Raw genomic sequence first — 17,979 nt, forward strand, 5'->3', positions numbered from 1 at the left:
TAAAACAGGGTGGTCTGTTTTGATTTTTACAACGTATTCCTGCCCCTCTCTCTCCGTAAGGTCAACAGGTAAGAAGCCAGGAAAAAAGAAAGCCTTTGCAGCTGGGTGCGGTGGCTAACGCCTGTAATCCCAGCACTTTGGGAGGCCGAGGTGGGCAGATCACCTGAGGTCAGGAGTTCGAGATCAGCCTGGCCAATATGGTGAAACCCCGTCTCTACTAAAAATACAAAAATTAGCTGGGCGTGGTGGCAGGCACCTGTAATGCCAGCTACTAGGGAGGCTGAGGCAGGAAATCGCTTGAACCTGGGAGGCAGAGTTTGCAGTGAGCCGAGATGGCGCCACTGCACTCCAGTCTGGGCAACAAGGGTGAAACTCTGTCTCAAAAAAAAAAGAAAGAAAGAAAGACTTTACCAGGATCCCTTTGAGGGAAGGACTGAGTCTGGCCCATAGTAAATGCTCAAAAAAGGTAAGTAAAGAACAAACACAGATAATCTACAAACTGATAATTCACTGCCAGGCAAGGAGGCATTTAATTCAACTCCAAACAGGCCCTGTCCCCTCGAGTCATTTCTGCCGTCGCCTCCAATTACACTACCAGGGACTGTTTAGTAGTAGTGCCAGGCAGGTTGTGGTGGCTCATACCTGTAATCCTAGCACTCTGGGAGGCCAAAGTGGGAGGATGGCTTGAGTCCAGGAGTTCAAGACCAGCCTGGGCAACATAGCAAGACTCCATGTCTAGAAAAAAAAAATTAGCTGGGTGTGGTGGTACGTGCCTATGATCCCAGCTACTCCAGAGGCTGAGGTGGGAAAGTCACTTGAGCCTGGGGGAGTTCAAGGCTGCAGTGAGCTATGATGGTGCCACTGCACTCCAGCCTGGGTGACAGAGCAAGACCCTGTCTCAAAAACAAAACAACAACAACAAAAAAACTAGTGTCAGCAGGGTCCTAGGATGCGCCAATGGGGAGGGCTCACAAGGCAAACAGACAGCTCCAGCAACCAGACTCCAGCCAGGGAGGGAGGGAGGGAGGGTGCTGCTGCCATAAGCTCCTCCCGCCCTCCACTCCATTTCAGAGAGCATGGTGGAGTCTCTGAAACCTGCCTAAGGTTCCCCATGTTCTGCCAAGCTCCACAGCAAGGCACTGCCTGCTGCGAGAGGCAGATAACCACAGTGGGAGGGAGGCTTCCCCTGATGGGCCAGCAGGGTTAGGGCACTCATTACCCGCTGCCTGTGCAGCAATGATCACAGCTATAATCGAACAGGGAATGGCCTTCTGCCAGTCCCCCCTGATGACAGGAGATGGCTGAGGCCTTCTCCCTGCTGTGTCTCCAGCATGAAGCATGCGGCCTAGAACACAGTCCTGCTCAGTAAACAGTTGTAGAGCAAAGGCAAGTCTCCCTAAGCCACACGGCAGCCCCTGGAGCTGAGGGCCAGCTGTGGACCACTCCGTGCCCTGTGATCCTGCAGGGAGCAAGGGCTCCAGGGGTGATTCTGCTCCATCCATGGAGGGCTGTACCAGGGCCCTGCCCGCAGGGGGAGCTACCAGGGGAGGGACCACAGGCCTCAGAGGTGGCATGCCAGGTTCCGAGACTTCCTCGATTTATCCTAAAGTCTCACGCTAACGTAACAGAGAGGGCAGTCAGGCAAAAAATCCTGGTGCTGACAAGCACATGGTGTTGGGGGAAGCCTGGTCCCAATCCTCTGAGGCCCCAGATTTGGTTCTGTCTCCCTTCTTTCTTCGTCCTTTACAGGCAATAGCCACTGCCTCTTTCGGCACTTTGAGCTCAGTACTAACTACCCCTCCCATAGTCTCAGTCTTTCCTACAACGCTCTTTACAGCCTCCACTCCCTCTGCTTTGGTCCTTCCTCCTCCTTACCCTCCAAAACAAACACACCAACTGTGTTTCTTTCAGCCACTGCTTCTGCTGGAACTCGCCTATTGCTGGAGGGGATCAGCAGGAACAAATGCGCTCTGTGCAGGGGCCACGTCTCTTCCCCAGCTCTCACTCACCACACTTGGCCCAGCCCCTGTGGTCTTTCCCTTAGCGTAGGTCAGGCCAGGCCCACAGCTGTAGACAGCAAGCCTGTCCTGCTCATTGCCAAGCAGTTTTATTTTACTATTACTATTGTTTTGTAGAGATGAGTTCTTACTGTGTTGCCCAGGCTGGTCTTCACCTCCTGGGCGCAGGTGATCCTCCGACCTCGGCCTCCCACAGTGCTGGGATTACAGGCGTGAGCCACTGTGACCGACCTGCCAAGCAGTTTTGTATGTGCAGTCTGTGCTCTGAACAGGGTTAAGGAGGACTTCACCATCTAAGCAGATCTGGCTTATAGGCAGCAAATTACTCACCTCAATTTCTGGGGGACCTGAGTTCCTAGGAGCTGCCAGTCCTGAGACCACAGTTTAGTCACCTTAGTCTCCCCAAAGGCTAACAGAGCAGTGATCCAAGAAGGCACTGGGTAAAGATAGGGAACCAATAAACGTGGAAGGGAGAAAAGCATGACACTACAGAAAGTACAAAAGATTTGGGAGCAGAAAGGCCGGGTGTGGTGGCTCACGCCTGTAATCCCAGCACTTCGGGAGGCCGAGGCGTGCGGATCACGAGGTCAGGAGATTGAGACCAACCTGGCTAACACGGTGAAACCCCGTCTCTACTAAAAATACAAAAAATTAGCCGGGCGTGGTGGCAGGCACCTATAGTCTCAGCTACTCAGGAGGCTAAGGCAGGAGAATGGCGTGAACCCGGGAGGCAGAGCTTGTAGTGAGCCGAGACCGTGCCACTGCACTCCAGCCTGGGTGACAGAGTGAGACTCTGTCTCAAAAAAAATAAAATAAAATAAAATATTTGGGAGCACAAAACCTAGATTCCAGCCCTAGTTCGTCATGACCCTGAGCAAATCATCTACAAACCAAGAGCCCTCACCCCATGCAGGAATGTTTTTGTTTTTGTTCCTTTGAGACAGAGTCTTGCTCTGTTGCCCAGGCTGGAGTGCAGTGGCACCATCTCAGCTCACTGCAACCTCAGCCTCACAGGCTCAAGGGATTCTCCTGCCTCAGCTTCCTGAGTAGCTGGGATTACAGGGGCGTGCCATCACACCCGGCTAATTTTTGTATTTTTAGTAGTGACGGGGTTTCATCGTGTTGGTGAGGCTGGTCTCAAACACCTGGCCTCAAGTGATCCACCCCGCCTTGGCCTCCCAAAGTGCTGGGGGCCCAAACTGTGAGCCACTGCACCTGGTCCCCACTTAGAAATGTATATTAAAGCACTCTACTTATCAGAAGGGTCTATGCAAATTGGCGTAGGTTTCCAGAGATCACCCTTCACTTTTTCCTACCTAGGATGGAGTTCAAGAGCATAGAGAATTGATAAGCTAAGAGGTCAAGTCTGAAATTCTAGAACTAAGCTCCAAGGAAAACTAGAACCAGGCCGGGAGGACTGATGCTATTCTGAAGGCTGCGTTTGTTGCTTTGGACGCTGTCCTCAATCTTGTCTTGTGTATGTGTGTTGCCTTAGCTAGACGTAAGCTTCAGAATGTCTAACACCTACATGATGCCTGTCCACTGCTCTGGTGGACATGAAATTACTGATAAGGGGAAAGGGTCTGGAAAACTCCTGGCATTCTGTATAAGAACGGAGAAATTTATCTGGCCTGAACTTGGGTTACCTGGGGCAAGAGGCACCTGAGCCCAGCCTCAGCCTTCTAGGATTACGGCACTCATACCCTGGGGTGAGCTGCAGGAAAAGACCTCCGTGGGCAGCCTAGAGCCTGGGATGGTCCAGGAGGACCTCCTGCTGCAGGAAGGGGACAAACTGGAAGCTGGTTAGCTTTCCCCTAAGTTAGCACATACCTGATAGAGCACCCACCATCAATTGCGAAATCTTTAGTCAAATGCCCAAGTCCTTTCCCCCACAGCAGCCTGTGAGCCCTCTAGGTGGTGATAGAAACAGCAAATAGAATCCTTTTTCCTCCTCTTAAAGAATTTTGCATTAAAGAAAAATTCACATGCAAGGCAATTAAAATTCCTCTTTCCATTCCCAAGTCCTGTAGAAGGGAGGTACACAAACTATAATGTTTTGAGTCCACTAGAACCAACACTGCAATTAACATTATACTTCTAGGCAGGGCGTGGTGGCTCATGCCTATAATACCAGCACTTTGGGAGGCTGAGGCAGGAGGATTGCTTGAGCCCAGGAGTTCAAGACCAGCCTGGGCAACAGAGTGAGACCTTATTTCAAAAAACATATACAAAATCTACTTTTTTTTTTTTTTAAACAGAGTCTCGCTCTATTGCCCAGGCTGGAGTGCAGTGGCGCAATCTTGGCTCACTGCAGCCTCCGCCTCCTGGGTTCAAGAGATCCTGAGCAGCTGGGATTACATGCACGCACCACCAAGCCCAGCTAATTTTTTGTATTTTTGTAGAGATGGGGTTTCACCATGTTGGCCAGGATGGTCTCGAACTCCTGACCTCAAGTAATCCGCCCACCTCAGCCTCCCAAAGTGCTGGGATTACAGACGTGAGCCACCATGCCCAGCCCAACAAAATCTACTTCTGCCATTCTCTTTTTAGGGGTGTGGGTATAGAGATAAGTAGGGAGATAAGAGGCAGAAGAATAAATAAAAGGCTTTCTCACCCCCTAAGCCACGCCAAACACGTGTGACCTCCAAATAGTCTTCCCACTCTGGCCTCAAAGCAGAGCCCTAGCCCAGTGAAGAAGGCCCAGGAGGAGGGGGCAGCAACATTCAGAACATTCAGAACTTCTCCCTGGAAGATTTCATCTATCCAGAAGTTCCTCTAATAGGGCAGCTCAGAGAGGAACTAAACCAAGCCCCGTCGAGTTTCCAGCACCCATATCAACAAGAGGGTTTCTGGAGAGTCCCTGAAGACTCACATAATCCTGGGACTGTGGGCCCAGGTGGATTATCTCAAGCTGTCTAGTTAGCCTCAAAAGGTGAAATGAATGGAAAAAACTTTCTATTTTCAAATTCTCTCTTCAAGCCAGGTGCGGTGGCTCAGGCTTGTAATCCCGGCACTTCGGGAGGCCAAGGGAGGTGCATCACTTGAGGCCAGGAGTTCCAGACCAGCCTGGCCAACAGGATGAAACCCTGTCTCTACTAAAAATACAAAAATTAGCCAGGCGTGGTGGCCCATGCCTGTAATCCCAGCTACTCGGGAGGGTGAGGCATGAGAATCACTTGAACCTGGGAGGCAGAAGTTGCCATGAGCTGAGATTGAGCCACCGTACTCCAGCCTGGGCAACAGAGTGAGACTCTGTCTCAAAAATAAAACAATTATCCCTTCGCTCACACCCTTAAAGAATATTTTTGCAGAGCCCTGGGTGGGGCCTGTGACTCTGAGATCTCCAGGAGCTTGACAAGCTGGGAAGAGATGAGAAGTCATTGGCTGGTGAGGAAGGGCAGGGGGACGAGGTAGTGACAACAGTCAAATGGGCTCCAGCCAGAGGCAGTGAATACACCAGTGCTGAGGATCTGTGCTAGGAACAGCAAACAGATACCAAGGCAGGGGAGAGGGATCTAAGTCACTGAGAAAAGAATGAGGCCTGGTAGTGAGGAGCTTGGTTCAGGCATCCTCTTTGCATGAAGTCAGAACTGAAACCTAGGCGTTAGTGTTACAGCACTTTTAGAATTTGTCTAGCAGGCTTTCAGGTCTTTGCCAGAAAGCCCCATTAAAAATAAAAACAAAAACCTAAGCCATAAGTCCTGGAGAAGAGGTACAGAGATGCTGTATCACTCAAGAGGAATGCCTGGGTTTAGAAAATGGGCATCAGGTCAAAGGCACATCAGTGACCCAAACTTCTGCAAATGGCTTGATAATAGCAGTTACAGCCTTGAAATGTAGGTTACCATGGTGCCTAGCACAAAATGGTTGTTGAATGAATAAATGAATGAACGGACTCAGAACAAGGCTGGCTCATTCTGGTAATCAAACACAGAGAGAAGGCTGTGTAAGTGATGAGGGAGGACCCAGAGTATACCACGCCTCTTGCTGTGGCACAGAGGAGGGGAAGAGGGGAAAGACGAGAGAGATGGTGTTCTCAGACTTCACAGGCCAACACGATGAATCCAGCTGGCTCAGAAGACACCCTGCAGAAAGGTGCCAGGCTACTCATTGGAGGGAACTTCCCTGTAACTGGTATTTACCCAGCACCCCTGTCACCCTCCTATGGGCAACAGAAATTTCTGTCTTCTTTTTCCTGCCATAAGCCCCTGCCTAACAGCTGAAACTGTTAGGAAAGCCTGAAACTTAAATTCAGCTTTGGAAAGAAGCCCCATATCTCGGATGATAAAGCTGGGACAAGCGGAGGGGGACAGGAAAATGGATATGGACCTAACACTGGAGAAAGTGGCAGCCCCGGGAAGGCCTGTCCCCTGGGGACCTGTTTGGAGCATCAGAGAGGACAGAGAGCCAACCCTATAAGCAACAGCTTCCCAGCAATCCCAAGAATCGTAGAGCCATTTCTTTGTCTTCGCCGCACCCTCCTCCAAGCAGCCTCCCCGCCTTGACTCCTTCCTTCTGTGGGGTATCAGAACTCCAACCTCCTCAGGGAACAGAGCTGGGCCTGGATGCAAAAGTAACATGTTCAGGACATGGAAATACAGGCATGAGGCTGGGCGTGGTGGCTCACGCCTGTAATCCCAACACTTTGGGAGGCCGAGGCAGGTGGATCACCTGAGGTTCGAGACCAGACTGACCAACAAGGTGAAACCCCGTCTCTATTAAAAATACAAAAATTAGCCAGGCATGGTGGTAGGTGCCTGTAGTCCCAGCCACTCAGGAGGCTGAGACAGGAGAATTGCTTAAACCCAGGAGGCAGAGGTTGCAGTGAGCCGAGATCTCCAGGCTGGGTGGCGGAGCCAGACTCCGTCTCAAAAAAAAAAAAAAAGAACAGAAATACAGGCGTGAGGCAAGGGCAACGTGGCTGAGGACGAAATGCCTTACTTGGCCCTTGGCTCAACGGCCACCTGACTGCATCCATTTATGTGCCAGTTCCCTTGGAGTCATGAGGAAGACAAACCACTTTCACTAGGGCAACACGGAGCGTGGAAACGACCCCGCTAAAAACCCAGCTGCTTGCTAAAAACACTTCTCCTTTACATTTCTTCAAACTCTTGGGCAGGATTATCTTTCTTTTCCCGATAGCCTTAAAGAACCAGTATTTCAGGGAGGAAATAAAAGGAAAAAGAGAACAGAGGCCAAGGATAATTTTGTAAAACAGATGAAAACCAAGATGTCTAAGCAAAGAACCCTGCTTCCTCCCAGACCCCAGGCATTGCGTCAGATGCTACTGGGGTAGGAAAAATAAAAGGAAGCCAAAGACTCTGCAAAGGACACAAGCACAGAAATGACAAAGCAAAAACCTGGAGCCATTCAGGGAAATAAAAGCACAAACACGCGGCCCTCTGGGGGTGGTGGCTTTGTTCTGGTGCAGGGGAAGGCAGGGGCATGGGCGGTGGGGTGGGAGACAGGAGCCTAGATCTGAGCTCTGCCACTCCCGAGCTGGATGGCCCTGGACAAGCAGTTCACCCCTTGGAGCCTCAGTTTCTTCAAGGTAATGCCTTTTACCTCCAGAGCTGTTGCAGTAAGTAGAGATAATACATGAAGAGGCCCCAGGACAGCAGAACAAACTTAGTTGCCATGATTATTCTACTGTTGTATTCTTTTATATAAATTTAGTTCTAGATGAGGAAAAACCAAACAGCAGATCCAAAACCACCCAAGAGTTCTAATCTCGTTTTCCCCACACTTTGGAACTGTCCCTGAGATCTGACTGTCAAGGATCTACAAAGAGAAAGCTGCCCACCGTGACATCACTCGCAAGGAGTTCTCTCCCTCACCCCATCTTCCTCATGACAATTCCCCTGTGCTTGTGAATGAGGGTAGGGGTCCCTTTGTCCCCATAAAGCCCAACCAGCACCTACAATCCCAGAATAGATTTACTGACGAAGTAAAGGGGTTTCAGAGAGTCTTAACTTAAGTCAGAGAGGAGAGTGTGGGGCTGGAAATCTAAACAGAATAACGACAAGAAAGATGAGGAGACAGCTACAGACAGTTGAACTTTCACTCAATAAATAACTGCACCATTCTAAGATTAAAACAGTCTTTCAGTCATCAGCATTGGCTGGAAAAAGCAATGAGCCTAGGCCGGGCACAGTGGCTGAGACCTGTAATCCCAGCACTTTGGGAGGCTGGGGCGGGCGAATCACTTGAGGTCAGCAGTTCGGGACCAGCTTGGCCAACATGGTGAAACCCCATCTCTACTAAAAATACAAAATTAGCTGGGCGTGGTGGTGTGCGCCTGTAATCCCAGCTACTCGGAAGGCTGAAGCAGGAGAATCGCTTGAACCCAGAAGGTGGAGGTTGCTTGTAGTGAGCCGAGATCTAAAGGGCAAGACTTTGTCTTTAAAAAAAAAAAAAAAAAAAAAAAAAAGCAATGAGCCTAGCTAGCACTTCCAGAGGTGCATCCACAACTCCAGCACTTCCAGAGGTGCATCAGGGATAAGTACCTGGTCTTCCTCCACTCTTTCATTTCTGTCTCTGGCCCAGATCCCCACATGGCTGCCAGCAACACAGCAACACAAGGAAGCCCAGAGCCACAGACAGCTGGAGAAGATGAGGCTTCTGCATCACTGAGATGGCTCATTAGTTTCACTTCATTTCTTAGGCTTTAACCCTGACTCTGATAAACCGTCTTGTCCAAGCTTGCTGTTAGCTAAAACAGGGGTCTCAGACAGGGAGGCAAAGGTATGAGATTGTCCTTGTTCCTAGAAAAATGACTCTGAAGAAAAAAAGCAAGGCATAGTCAATAACACTAGCTTCATAAGGACAGAATGGCCCACCATTGCTGCCACATCCCATCTTGAGGTGTGCTGAGCAATGACGGCGCAGCAGGGAAAGGCGAACACACAATAATGTGGGGCAAGAAGTCGGGCTAGGCACCGGGCGCGGTGGCTCATGCCTGTAATCCCAGCACTTTGGGAGGCTGAGGCAGGTGGATCACGAGGTCAGGAGATCGAGACCATCCTAACACGATGAAATGCTGTCTCTACTAAAAATACAAAAAATTAGCTGGGCGGGGTGGCATGCAACTGTAGTCCCAGCTGCTAGGGAGGCTGAGGCAGGAGAATCGCTTGAACCTGGGAGGCGGAGGTTGCAGTGAGCCAAGATTGCGCCACTGCACTCTAGCCTGGGAGACAGAGTCTAGCCTGGGAGACAGAGCGAGACTCCGTCTCAAAAAAAAAAAAAAAAAAAAGAAGTCGGGCTAGGCACAGCTCCACCGCATGACACAGGGAAAGAGAAAAGAGACCCATCGGTTCATTCCTTCCTTACAAGACAGCTATGGAATACATAGGATTTGGGTTTGTTTTTGTTGTTTTTGTTTTTGAGACAGAGTTTTGCTCCGTCGCCCAGGCTGGAGCGCAGTAGTGGCGCGATCTCGGCTCACTGCAACCTCCGCCTCCCAGATGCAAGTGATTCTCCCGCTTCAGTCACCCAAGTAGCTGGGATTACACATGTGCAGGTGCACCACCACACTCAACTAATTTTTGTATTTTTAGTAGAGATGGGGTTTCACCACGTTGGCCAGGCTGGTCTCAAACTCCTGGCCTCAAGTGATCTGCCCACCTTGGCCTCCCAAAGTGCTAGGATTACAGATGTGAGCCACCATGCCCGGCCAATACAAAGGGTTTAAAAGGTCACAGAAAAGCACACAGCTTCAGAATGTCACAAGACCTCAAGGCAAAAAAAAAAAAAAAAAGAGAAAAAGAAAAAAAGTGGCCAAGAAAAGTGGCTCACACCTATAATACCAGCACTTTGGGAGGCTAGGGCCGGTGGATCACATGAGGCCAAGAGTTCAAGACAAGCCTGGCCAACATGGCAAAACCATGTCTCTACTAAAATACAAAAATTAGCCAGGTGTGGTGGCACACACCTGTAATCCCAGCTACTTGGGAGGCTGAGACACAAGAATTGCTTGAACCCAGGAGGCAGAGGCTGCAGTGAGCTGAGATTGCGCCACTGTACTCTAGCCTGGGCAACAGAGCAAGACTCTATCTCAGAAAAAAAAAGAAAGAAAGAAAGAAAGAAAAGAAAGGAAAAGTTGAGCCAGGCATGGTGGCTCACACCTGTAATCCCAATGCTTTGTGAGGCTAAGATAGCAGGATTGCTTGAGGCCAGGAGATCAAGATCAGCCTGGGTAACATAGCAAGACCCCATCTCTACCAAAAAAAAAAAAAAAAAAAAAAAAAAAAATTAGCTAGGCATGATAGTGCACACCTCAATTAAAAAAAAAGAAAGAAAGAAAGGAAAAAAGTTAGAAATTAAGGATGCTGACTTAGCAAAACAAATGGCACACTATTCTTCCTTCTTTTGGCACCATCTCAGCTCACTATAATCTCTGCTTCCCAGGTTCAAGTGATCTTCCCACCTCAGCCTCCTGAGTAGCTGAGACTACAGGTGCGCACCACAATGCCTGGCTAATTTCTTATAGATACAAAAAATTAGCATGTGTCAGGGTTTCACCATGTTGCCCAGGCTGGTCTTGAACTCCTCAGCTCAAGCAATCCACCTGTCTTAGCCTTCCAAAGTGATAGGATTACAGGCCTTGTGAGCCACTGAGCCTAGCCTATTATTCCTTCTTATTTGCAAACAAGACAGACATGATCTTTGGACAAAAGGACAATGAAGGAGGGGAGGTATCAGGGGAAACAGCCCCTGATAGTCAGGTAGGTTCTTTTCTATTTTCCCTAAGTGTTGGCCAGTCTGAGAAATAAAGGAACAGAGTACAAAAGAGAGAAATTTTAAAGCTGGGTGTCCAGGTGAGACATCACATGTTGGCAGGTTCTGTGATGCCCCCCAGCCATAAAACCAGCAAGTTTTTATTAGTGATTTTCAAAAAGGGAGGGAGTGTACTAATAGGGTGTGGGTCACAGAGATCATGTGCTTCACAAGGTAATAGAATATCACAAGGCAAATGGAGGCAGGGCGAGATCACAGGACCACAGGACCGGGGTGAAATTAAAATTGCTAATGAAGTTTCGGGCAAGCATTGTCACTGATAACATCTTATCAGGAGACATGGTTTGAGAGCAGACAACTGGTCTGATCAAAATTTATTAGGCGGGAATTTCCTCGTCCTAATAAGCCTGGGAGCTCTACGGGAGACTGGGGCTTATTTCATCCCTATGGCTTAGACCATAAAAGACGGCTGCCCCCCAAGTGGCCATTTCAGAGGCCTACCCTCAGGGACGCATCTCTTTCTCAGGGATGTTCCTTGCTGAGAAAAAGAATTCAGCAATATTTCTCCCATTTGCTTTTGAAAGAAGAGAAATATGGCTCTGCTCCGCCTAGCTCACCGGCAGTCAGAGCTTAAGGTTCTCTCTCTTGTTCCCTGAACATCGCTGTTATCCTGTTCTTTTTTCAAGGTGCCCAGATTTCATATTGTTCAAACACACATGCTCTACAAACAATTTGTGCAGTTAACACAATCATCACAGGGTCCTAAGGCGACATACATCCTCCTCAGCTTACAAAGATGATAGGATTGAAAGATTAAAGGCAGGCATAGGAAATCACAAGGGTATTGATTGGGGAAGTGATAAGTGTCCCTGAAATCTTCACAATTTATGTTCAGAGATTGCAGTAAAGATAGGCATAAGAAATTATAAAAGTATTAATTTGGGGAACTAATAAATGTCCATGAAATCTTCACAATTTATGTTCTTCTGCCATGGCTTCAGCGGGTCCCTCCGTTCGGGGTTCCTGACTTCCCGCAACAGGGAGGGGAGTTAAAAAAAAAAAAAAAAAAAGAAGGCAATGGCATCATACATTGTAGGCTACTGTCTAGCAGAAGGTATCTAAGAAGTTTTTTAGAAGAAAATGAGTCAAACTCAAGATGCAGAGAAGATAATGAAATGATATGGCAAAAAGATAAGAAGCATGTTTCTTTGCAGATGTGGAATTGCTTGGAGGACTGTGATAAAGGCCACTGTCCAGGCAAGGCCATTATCTGAATCTCTTATAATTAGCAGATATTACCCTTGTGATCAGAAAAGGCAAGCAAACTATTTCTATCTGAAATATACCACTTACAAATATAAAATGTACAGCTCTTACTGAAAGGCTAACAGTTTAAGGAATATTTTCTTTTGAAATAATCTGGAACAGACAGTAATTATCTACACTAATGAAACAGGAATAGCAAGCAAAGATAATTCAATAAATATTTATAGAGTACTTCTTAAGTGCTTGGCATCACGTAGGAAGCAGAATTTTTTAAAAAGCTTATCAGACTTTGAAAGTAAGGCTTACCATTATCAATGATCACAAAATCCTGGAAATAAGCCAAGTATTCAACAGTAGGCAAACGGTTAAACAAATCATGGCAAGTCAACACAACCGGGGTCTAGGGACATGACCAACTAGAATTGTTTAATACATAGGCCTAATGATGCACATATTCTGGTTACCAGTACTATACAGTTCAGTGGTTTTTAGCATATTTATAATGTTGGTAACCAACTATCCAATTCCAGAACCTTTTCATCACTCCAAAAAGAAACCTGGTACCACTAGCTGTCATTCCCCATTCCCACCCACCCACAGCCCCTGGCAACCAGTAATCTGCTTTCCATCTCTATGGCCTATTCTGGATATTTTCTAGAAATGTCATATAATATGTGACCTTTTGTGTCTGGCTTCTTTTGCTTAGCACAATGTTTTCATGGTTCATCCATGTTGTAGCATGTGTCAGAACTTCACTCCTTTTTATGGCTGAACAACATTCCACTGGATGGGTAGGCCACATTTTGTTTAGCCATTCATTGGTTGATGAACATCTGGGTTGTTTCCACCTTTTGGCTCTTTTTTTGTGTTTTGAGACGGAGTTTTGCTCTCGTCGCCCAGGCTGGAGTGCAATGGCATGATCTCAGCTCACTGCAACCTCTGCCTCGCAGGTTCAAGCGATTCTCCCACCCTCAGCCTCCTGAGTAGCTGGGATTACAGGCATGCACCATCATGCCCAGCTAATTTTTTTTTGTATTTGAATAACGCTGCTGTGAACGCTCACACATACATTACATTTTAAATATGTAATTTTTAACTGTCCAGGCTGGCCTCCCCTAGTCATGCTTTAATTAGTCAAGGACTTGAACTCAGCAGTATGACTCTAGAGCTCGACTCCCAACCACACCAGTGTACTCCCGTACTCCTCTGGTTTTCATTCTCTGATAGGAAACACACACAGCAGCCCAGGAATGCGCTGGATGGCAGTAGAAATTTAAAAGTCACTGTTAAAAATCAGCCAGGCAAGCTGGGCGCAGTGGCTCATGCCTGTAATCCCAGCACTTTGGGAGGTTGAGGTGGGTGGATTGCCTGAGGTCAGGAGTTCAAGACCAGCTTGGCCAACACAGTGAAACCCCATCTCTACTAAAAATACAAAAAATTAGCTGGGCCTGGTGGCAGGTGACTGTAGTCTCAGCTACTAGGGAGGCTGAGGTAGGAGAATCGCTTGAACCCGGGAGGCAGTGGTTGCAGTGAGCTGAGATCGTGCCACAGCACTCCAGCCTGGGCAACAAGAGCGAAAGTCCATCTCAAAAAAAAAAAAAAAAAAGATAGAATCTGGGATGCCAACTTTGGGTTCTGCTTTCCCCACTTGAAAGGGCTGGATGGTGTCAAGCCTACTCAAGGGGAGAGGGTAGTAAGGAAGCCTGGAGACTAGATCATGGGAAACAAGAAAGGTTTGTCGAATTGGGACTAAGAGAAAGAAGAAAATAATGTCAAGGAGAAATTTACATGAAGAGACAGAGAGGGAAATAAGTTCTAAGATGAACAATACCAGCAAACATAACACTATACATCTGCTTGTTGGTTTCGGCCACAGACATGAAGCCACAAAGGGACGTGTGGATTTCAGATGCCTATGCTGTGCCACTGCTTGGCTCCAGGGTCTACCACCTTCAGAAGCCCACCTGTGGCAGGCCGGGTATGGTGTCTCACACCTGTAATCCAGCACTTTGGGAGCCCAAGGCGGGCGGATCACAAGGTCAAGAGATCGAGACCATCCTGGCTAACACGGTGAAACCCCATCTCTCCTAAAAATACAAAAAAATTAGCCGGGTGCAGTGGTGGGCGCCTGTAGTCCCAGCTACTCGGGAGGCTGAGACAGGAGAATGGCGTGAACCCGGGAGACGGAGCTTGCAATGAGCCGAGATCGTGCCACTGCACTCCAGCCTGGGCAACAGAGCGAGACTCCGTCTCAAAAAAAAAAAAAAAAAAATGCTGATCTGGGAAATAAAAGCTGTGTATTTACGAACACATCAATAGGTGATAGTCCACTTGTCTTCTCTTCTGCAGAAATGTGTGAAATGGGGCAGTAATGTGTCCAAGGGGCAGTAATGAACCTCCCTGAGACTCAGTGGCTGAATGCTGTGACATGAGGTCAGTCCTTTAAAACGTAGAAAGCAGGCAAGCATTGAATTAGATCACACACATGAAAGTACCTTGGAAATGGTAAGGTACTACAAAAAGATGGTAATCTCTATGTAGATTGAATAAAACAGGTACCCTTTTCTGTATCCAGACAATAGGACAACATAAAACGACTTGAAAAAAATTTATTTAAAAAACACGAATCAGAGCCGGGCGTGGTGGCTCACGCCTGTAATCCCAGCACTTTGGGAGGCTGAGGCGGGTGGATCACGAGGTCAGGAGTTCAAGACCAGCCTGGCCAATATGTTGAAACCCCGTCTCTACTAAAAATACAAAAATTAGCCAGGCGTGATGGCAGGTGCCTGTAGTCCCAGCTACCTGGGAGGCTGAGGCAGAAGAATTGCTTGAGCCCAGGAGGCAGGATCGCAGTGAGCTGAGATTGTGCCACTGCACTCCAGCCTGGGTGACAGAGTGAGACTCCATCTCAAAAAAAAAAAAAAAAAACAACAAGAATCAGGCCAGCCTGAAATTAGCACCTACCAAGATGAACTTGGCAGCAGCAGAATGACCATGGGGTGTTCAGTCTACCTAGTAGTGCAAAAAAAAAAAAATAATGTGAGCATTATTATTATTATTATTATTATTGTTATTGTTATTTTTGAGACAGAGTCTCGCTCTTGTTGCCCAGGCTAAAGTGCAATGGAGCGATCTCAGCTCACTGCAACCTCCGCCTCCCAGGTTCAAGCGATTCTCTGGTCTCAGCCTCCTGAGTTGCTGGGATTACAAGCATGTGTAACCTTGCCTGACTAATTTTGTATTTTTAGTATAGACGGGGTTTCTCCATGTTGGTCAGGCTGGTCTTGAACTCCCAACCTCAAGTGATCCACCTACCTCTGACTCCCAAAGTGCTGGGATTACAGGCATGAGCCACCGTGCCCGGCCATGAGCATTACTTATTATGGGCAATTTCAGAAATCAAAAGGCTAAAATTGCAAAATATTTGGGAAAGAAACACTACATGAAAGTGGGAATCTGCAACCAGGGACAAGGAGGGTCAGGGTCTAAAATAGGGTCATACCATTTTTTAAAAGGGCCTGTGTATGATTCCTGCTCTGTAAGCAACCCTATCTGTACTATTTATTGAATGTTAGAATGGACTTAGCCACCATCTAAGACTTACCTAGTACCGACAGGTCAACCACAGATCTTTAAACCAGAAGAGGCTGACCCCAGAGATTCTATCTCCCATTATAAATCCATAAAGTAGCCTTCTGGGACAAATCAGTGTCATGTGAGTTTGAAATATGAGTCAGATTTCCAGGCCCAGGCATAGTACTAAAATTTTGGGGGAGTGGCCGAAACCACTTCTGTCTCATCGCTGTGGTGCTGGCAGCCTTACTTCTCAAATGTGAAATCCAGCAACCCCTGAGAATGGAAGCCATAACCCTAGGGATGCAAAGGCTCATCTTGAAAGTGCTACTTTATTTTTGTTTTGTTTTTTTGAGACAGAGTCTCGCTCTGTCCCCCAGGCTGGAGTGCAGCGGCGCAATCTCAGCTCACTGCAACCTCTCTCTCCCAGGTTCAAGCAATTCTCTTGCCTCAGCCTCCCAAGTAGCTGGGACCACAGGTGTATGCCACCATGCCCGGCTAATTTTTGTATTTTTAGTAGAGACAGGGTTTCACCATGTTGACCAGGGTGGTCTCGAACTCCTGAACTCAAGTGATCCACCCACCTCGGCCTCCCAAAGTGCTGGGATTACAGGTGTGAGCCACGGTGCCTGGCCTTCTTTTTATTTTTTACATATTTTTTTGAAATAGAGATGGAGGTCTCACTATGTTGCCCAGGCTGGTCTCAAACTCCTGGGCTCAAGTGATCTTTCCACCTTGTCCTCCCAAAGTGTTAGGAATACAGGCATGAGCCACCACGCCTGGCCAGATTAAATTTTGTCTTAAAAGCATAGGCAAGCTGGCAAGAAAATAAGGAACATTCAGGCTAAAACCCTAAGGAGGAGAAACAGGGAGGTAAGTTAACACTGAAGCTTTTATCTAGATGGCATTTGCAGAAGTAGGCAAACCTGAGCTTCAGTTTTCAAAGCCTCAAAAGGTCACAGAAGCACGGCCCAGAGCCCAGCCACGGTGGGAAATCTAAAGAGATCTTACCCCCAGTGAAGTTGGGACTTCCAAAGGATACTCCCTTAACGTAACAGTGAACCACCAAGAAACTTGATGTACCCTTCCCTGTCCCCAAGAGCTACCTGCAAGAAAAATCAACTGTCTAAATCCTTGGCAGGTAGAAAAACAAAAAACTCCCCCCAAGAAGCTGCAATCACAAAACAGCCCTCACACAGACTTGCAGTCCGAAGTTGTACTACCTGGGCGATCAGAAAATACTCAGTGCTCCTACTGATGGCAGGAGAAGGGCAAATTAGTTTTCAAAACCTCAAATCTTTGGTTTCGGATAACCTAGAAGAGTTAGACATGCCAGCAACTCCACTCCTAGTTTATACCCCACAGAAATTCTTGCTCATGTGTTCCAGGAGCCATGTGTAAGAATGTTCCTGCTAGATGTGGTGGCTCATGCCTGTAATCCCAGCACTTTGGGAGCCTGAGGCAGGCGGATCACCTGAGTTCAGGAGTTCAAGACCAGCCTGGCCAACATGGCGAAACCCTGTCTCTATTAAAGATACAAAAATTGGTTGGGCATGGTGGCACACCCCTGTAATCCCAGCTACTTGGGAGGTTGAGACAGGAGAATCATTTGAACTCGGGAGTCAGAGGTTGTAGTGAGCCGAGATCACACCACTGCACTTCAGCCTGGGCGACAGAGCAAGACTCCGTCTTAAAAAAAAAAAAAAAAAAAAAAAAAAAAACAAAGTTCCCAGCAGGGTTATTCCTGAGAGAGGAAAAAAAACAAAAGGCAGACCAAGGCCTTCTTGGCAACAGGGCAACAGAAAGGATCAACACACTGTGGATATTCATTCAATGGAAAGCTCTACGGCAGTGAACATGAACAGAGCCATGTGCATCCACATGGACGAATCACAAATGTAATGCTGAGCAAGCCACAGAAATCTACTGTAGGATTCCATGTCCAGGTGTTCAAAACCAGGCAAAATTCAACAATAAGTTATTCAGAGGTTGGCTATCGGTGGGAAAACTAACAAGAACAAGAGAATAAATATCACAAAATTCAGAATAGCTGGGGTGCCAGGTGTGGTGGCTCACATCTGTCATCCCAGCACTTTGGGAGGCTGAGGTGGGCGGATCACCTGAGGTCAGGGGTTCAAGACCAGCCTGGCCAACATGGTGAAACTTCGTCTCTACTAAAAATACAAAAATTAGCCGGGCATGGTGGCACACACCTGTAGTCCCAGCTACTCAGGAGGCTGAGGCAGGAGAATCACTTGAACCCAGGAGGCAGGGGTTGCAGTGGGCCGAGATGGCACCACTGCACTCCACCCTGGACAGCAGAGTGGCAAGATTCCATCTCAAGAAGAAAAAAAAAAAAAAAGGAATAGCTGAGGGAAGGGACTTC

The 17,979-nt window shown here is 47.7% G+C and overlaps 1 protein-coding gene and 1 non-coding gene across 7 annotated transcripts in view; one reads left to right on the forward strand and one right to left on the reverse strand.

The window, feature by feature from the left end:
- The window catches only part of PC (pyruvate carboxylase), a 112,117-nt gene that overhangs the window by 67,418 nt on the left and 26,720 nt on the right, over positions 1–17,979 (reverse strand). The gene's annotated exons all lie outside the window — the stretch shown is intronic.
- On the forward strand, positions 5,624–5,685 carry LOC112441250 (U7 small nuclear RNA). The gene has a single exon (XR_003029190.1). It is a non-coding gene; the product is annotated as a U7 small nuclear RNA (small nuclear RNA).

The sequence above is a fragment of the Pan paniscus genome, chromosome 9 (assembly GCF_029289425.2).
Source record: "Pan paniscus chromosome 9, NHGRI_mPanPan1-v2.0_pri, whole genome shotgun sequence".
NCBI classification, from domain to species: Eukaryota; Metazoa; Chordata; class Mammalia; order Primates; family Hominidae; genus Pan; species Pan paniscus.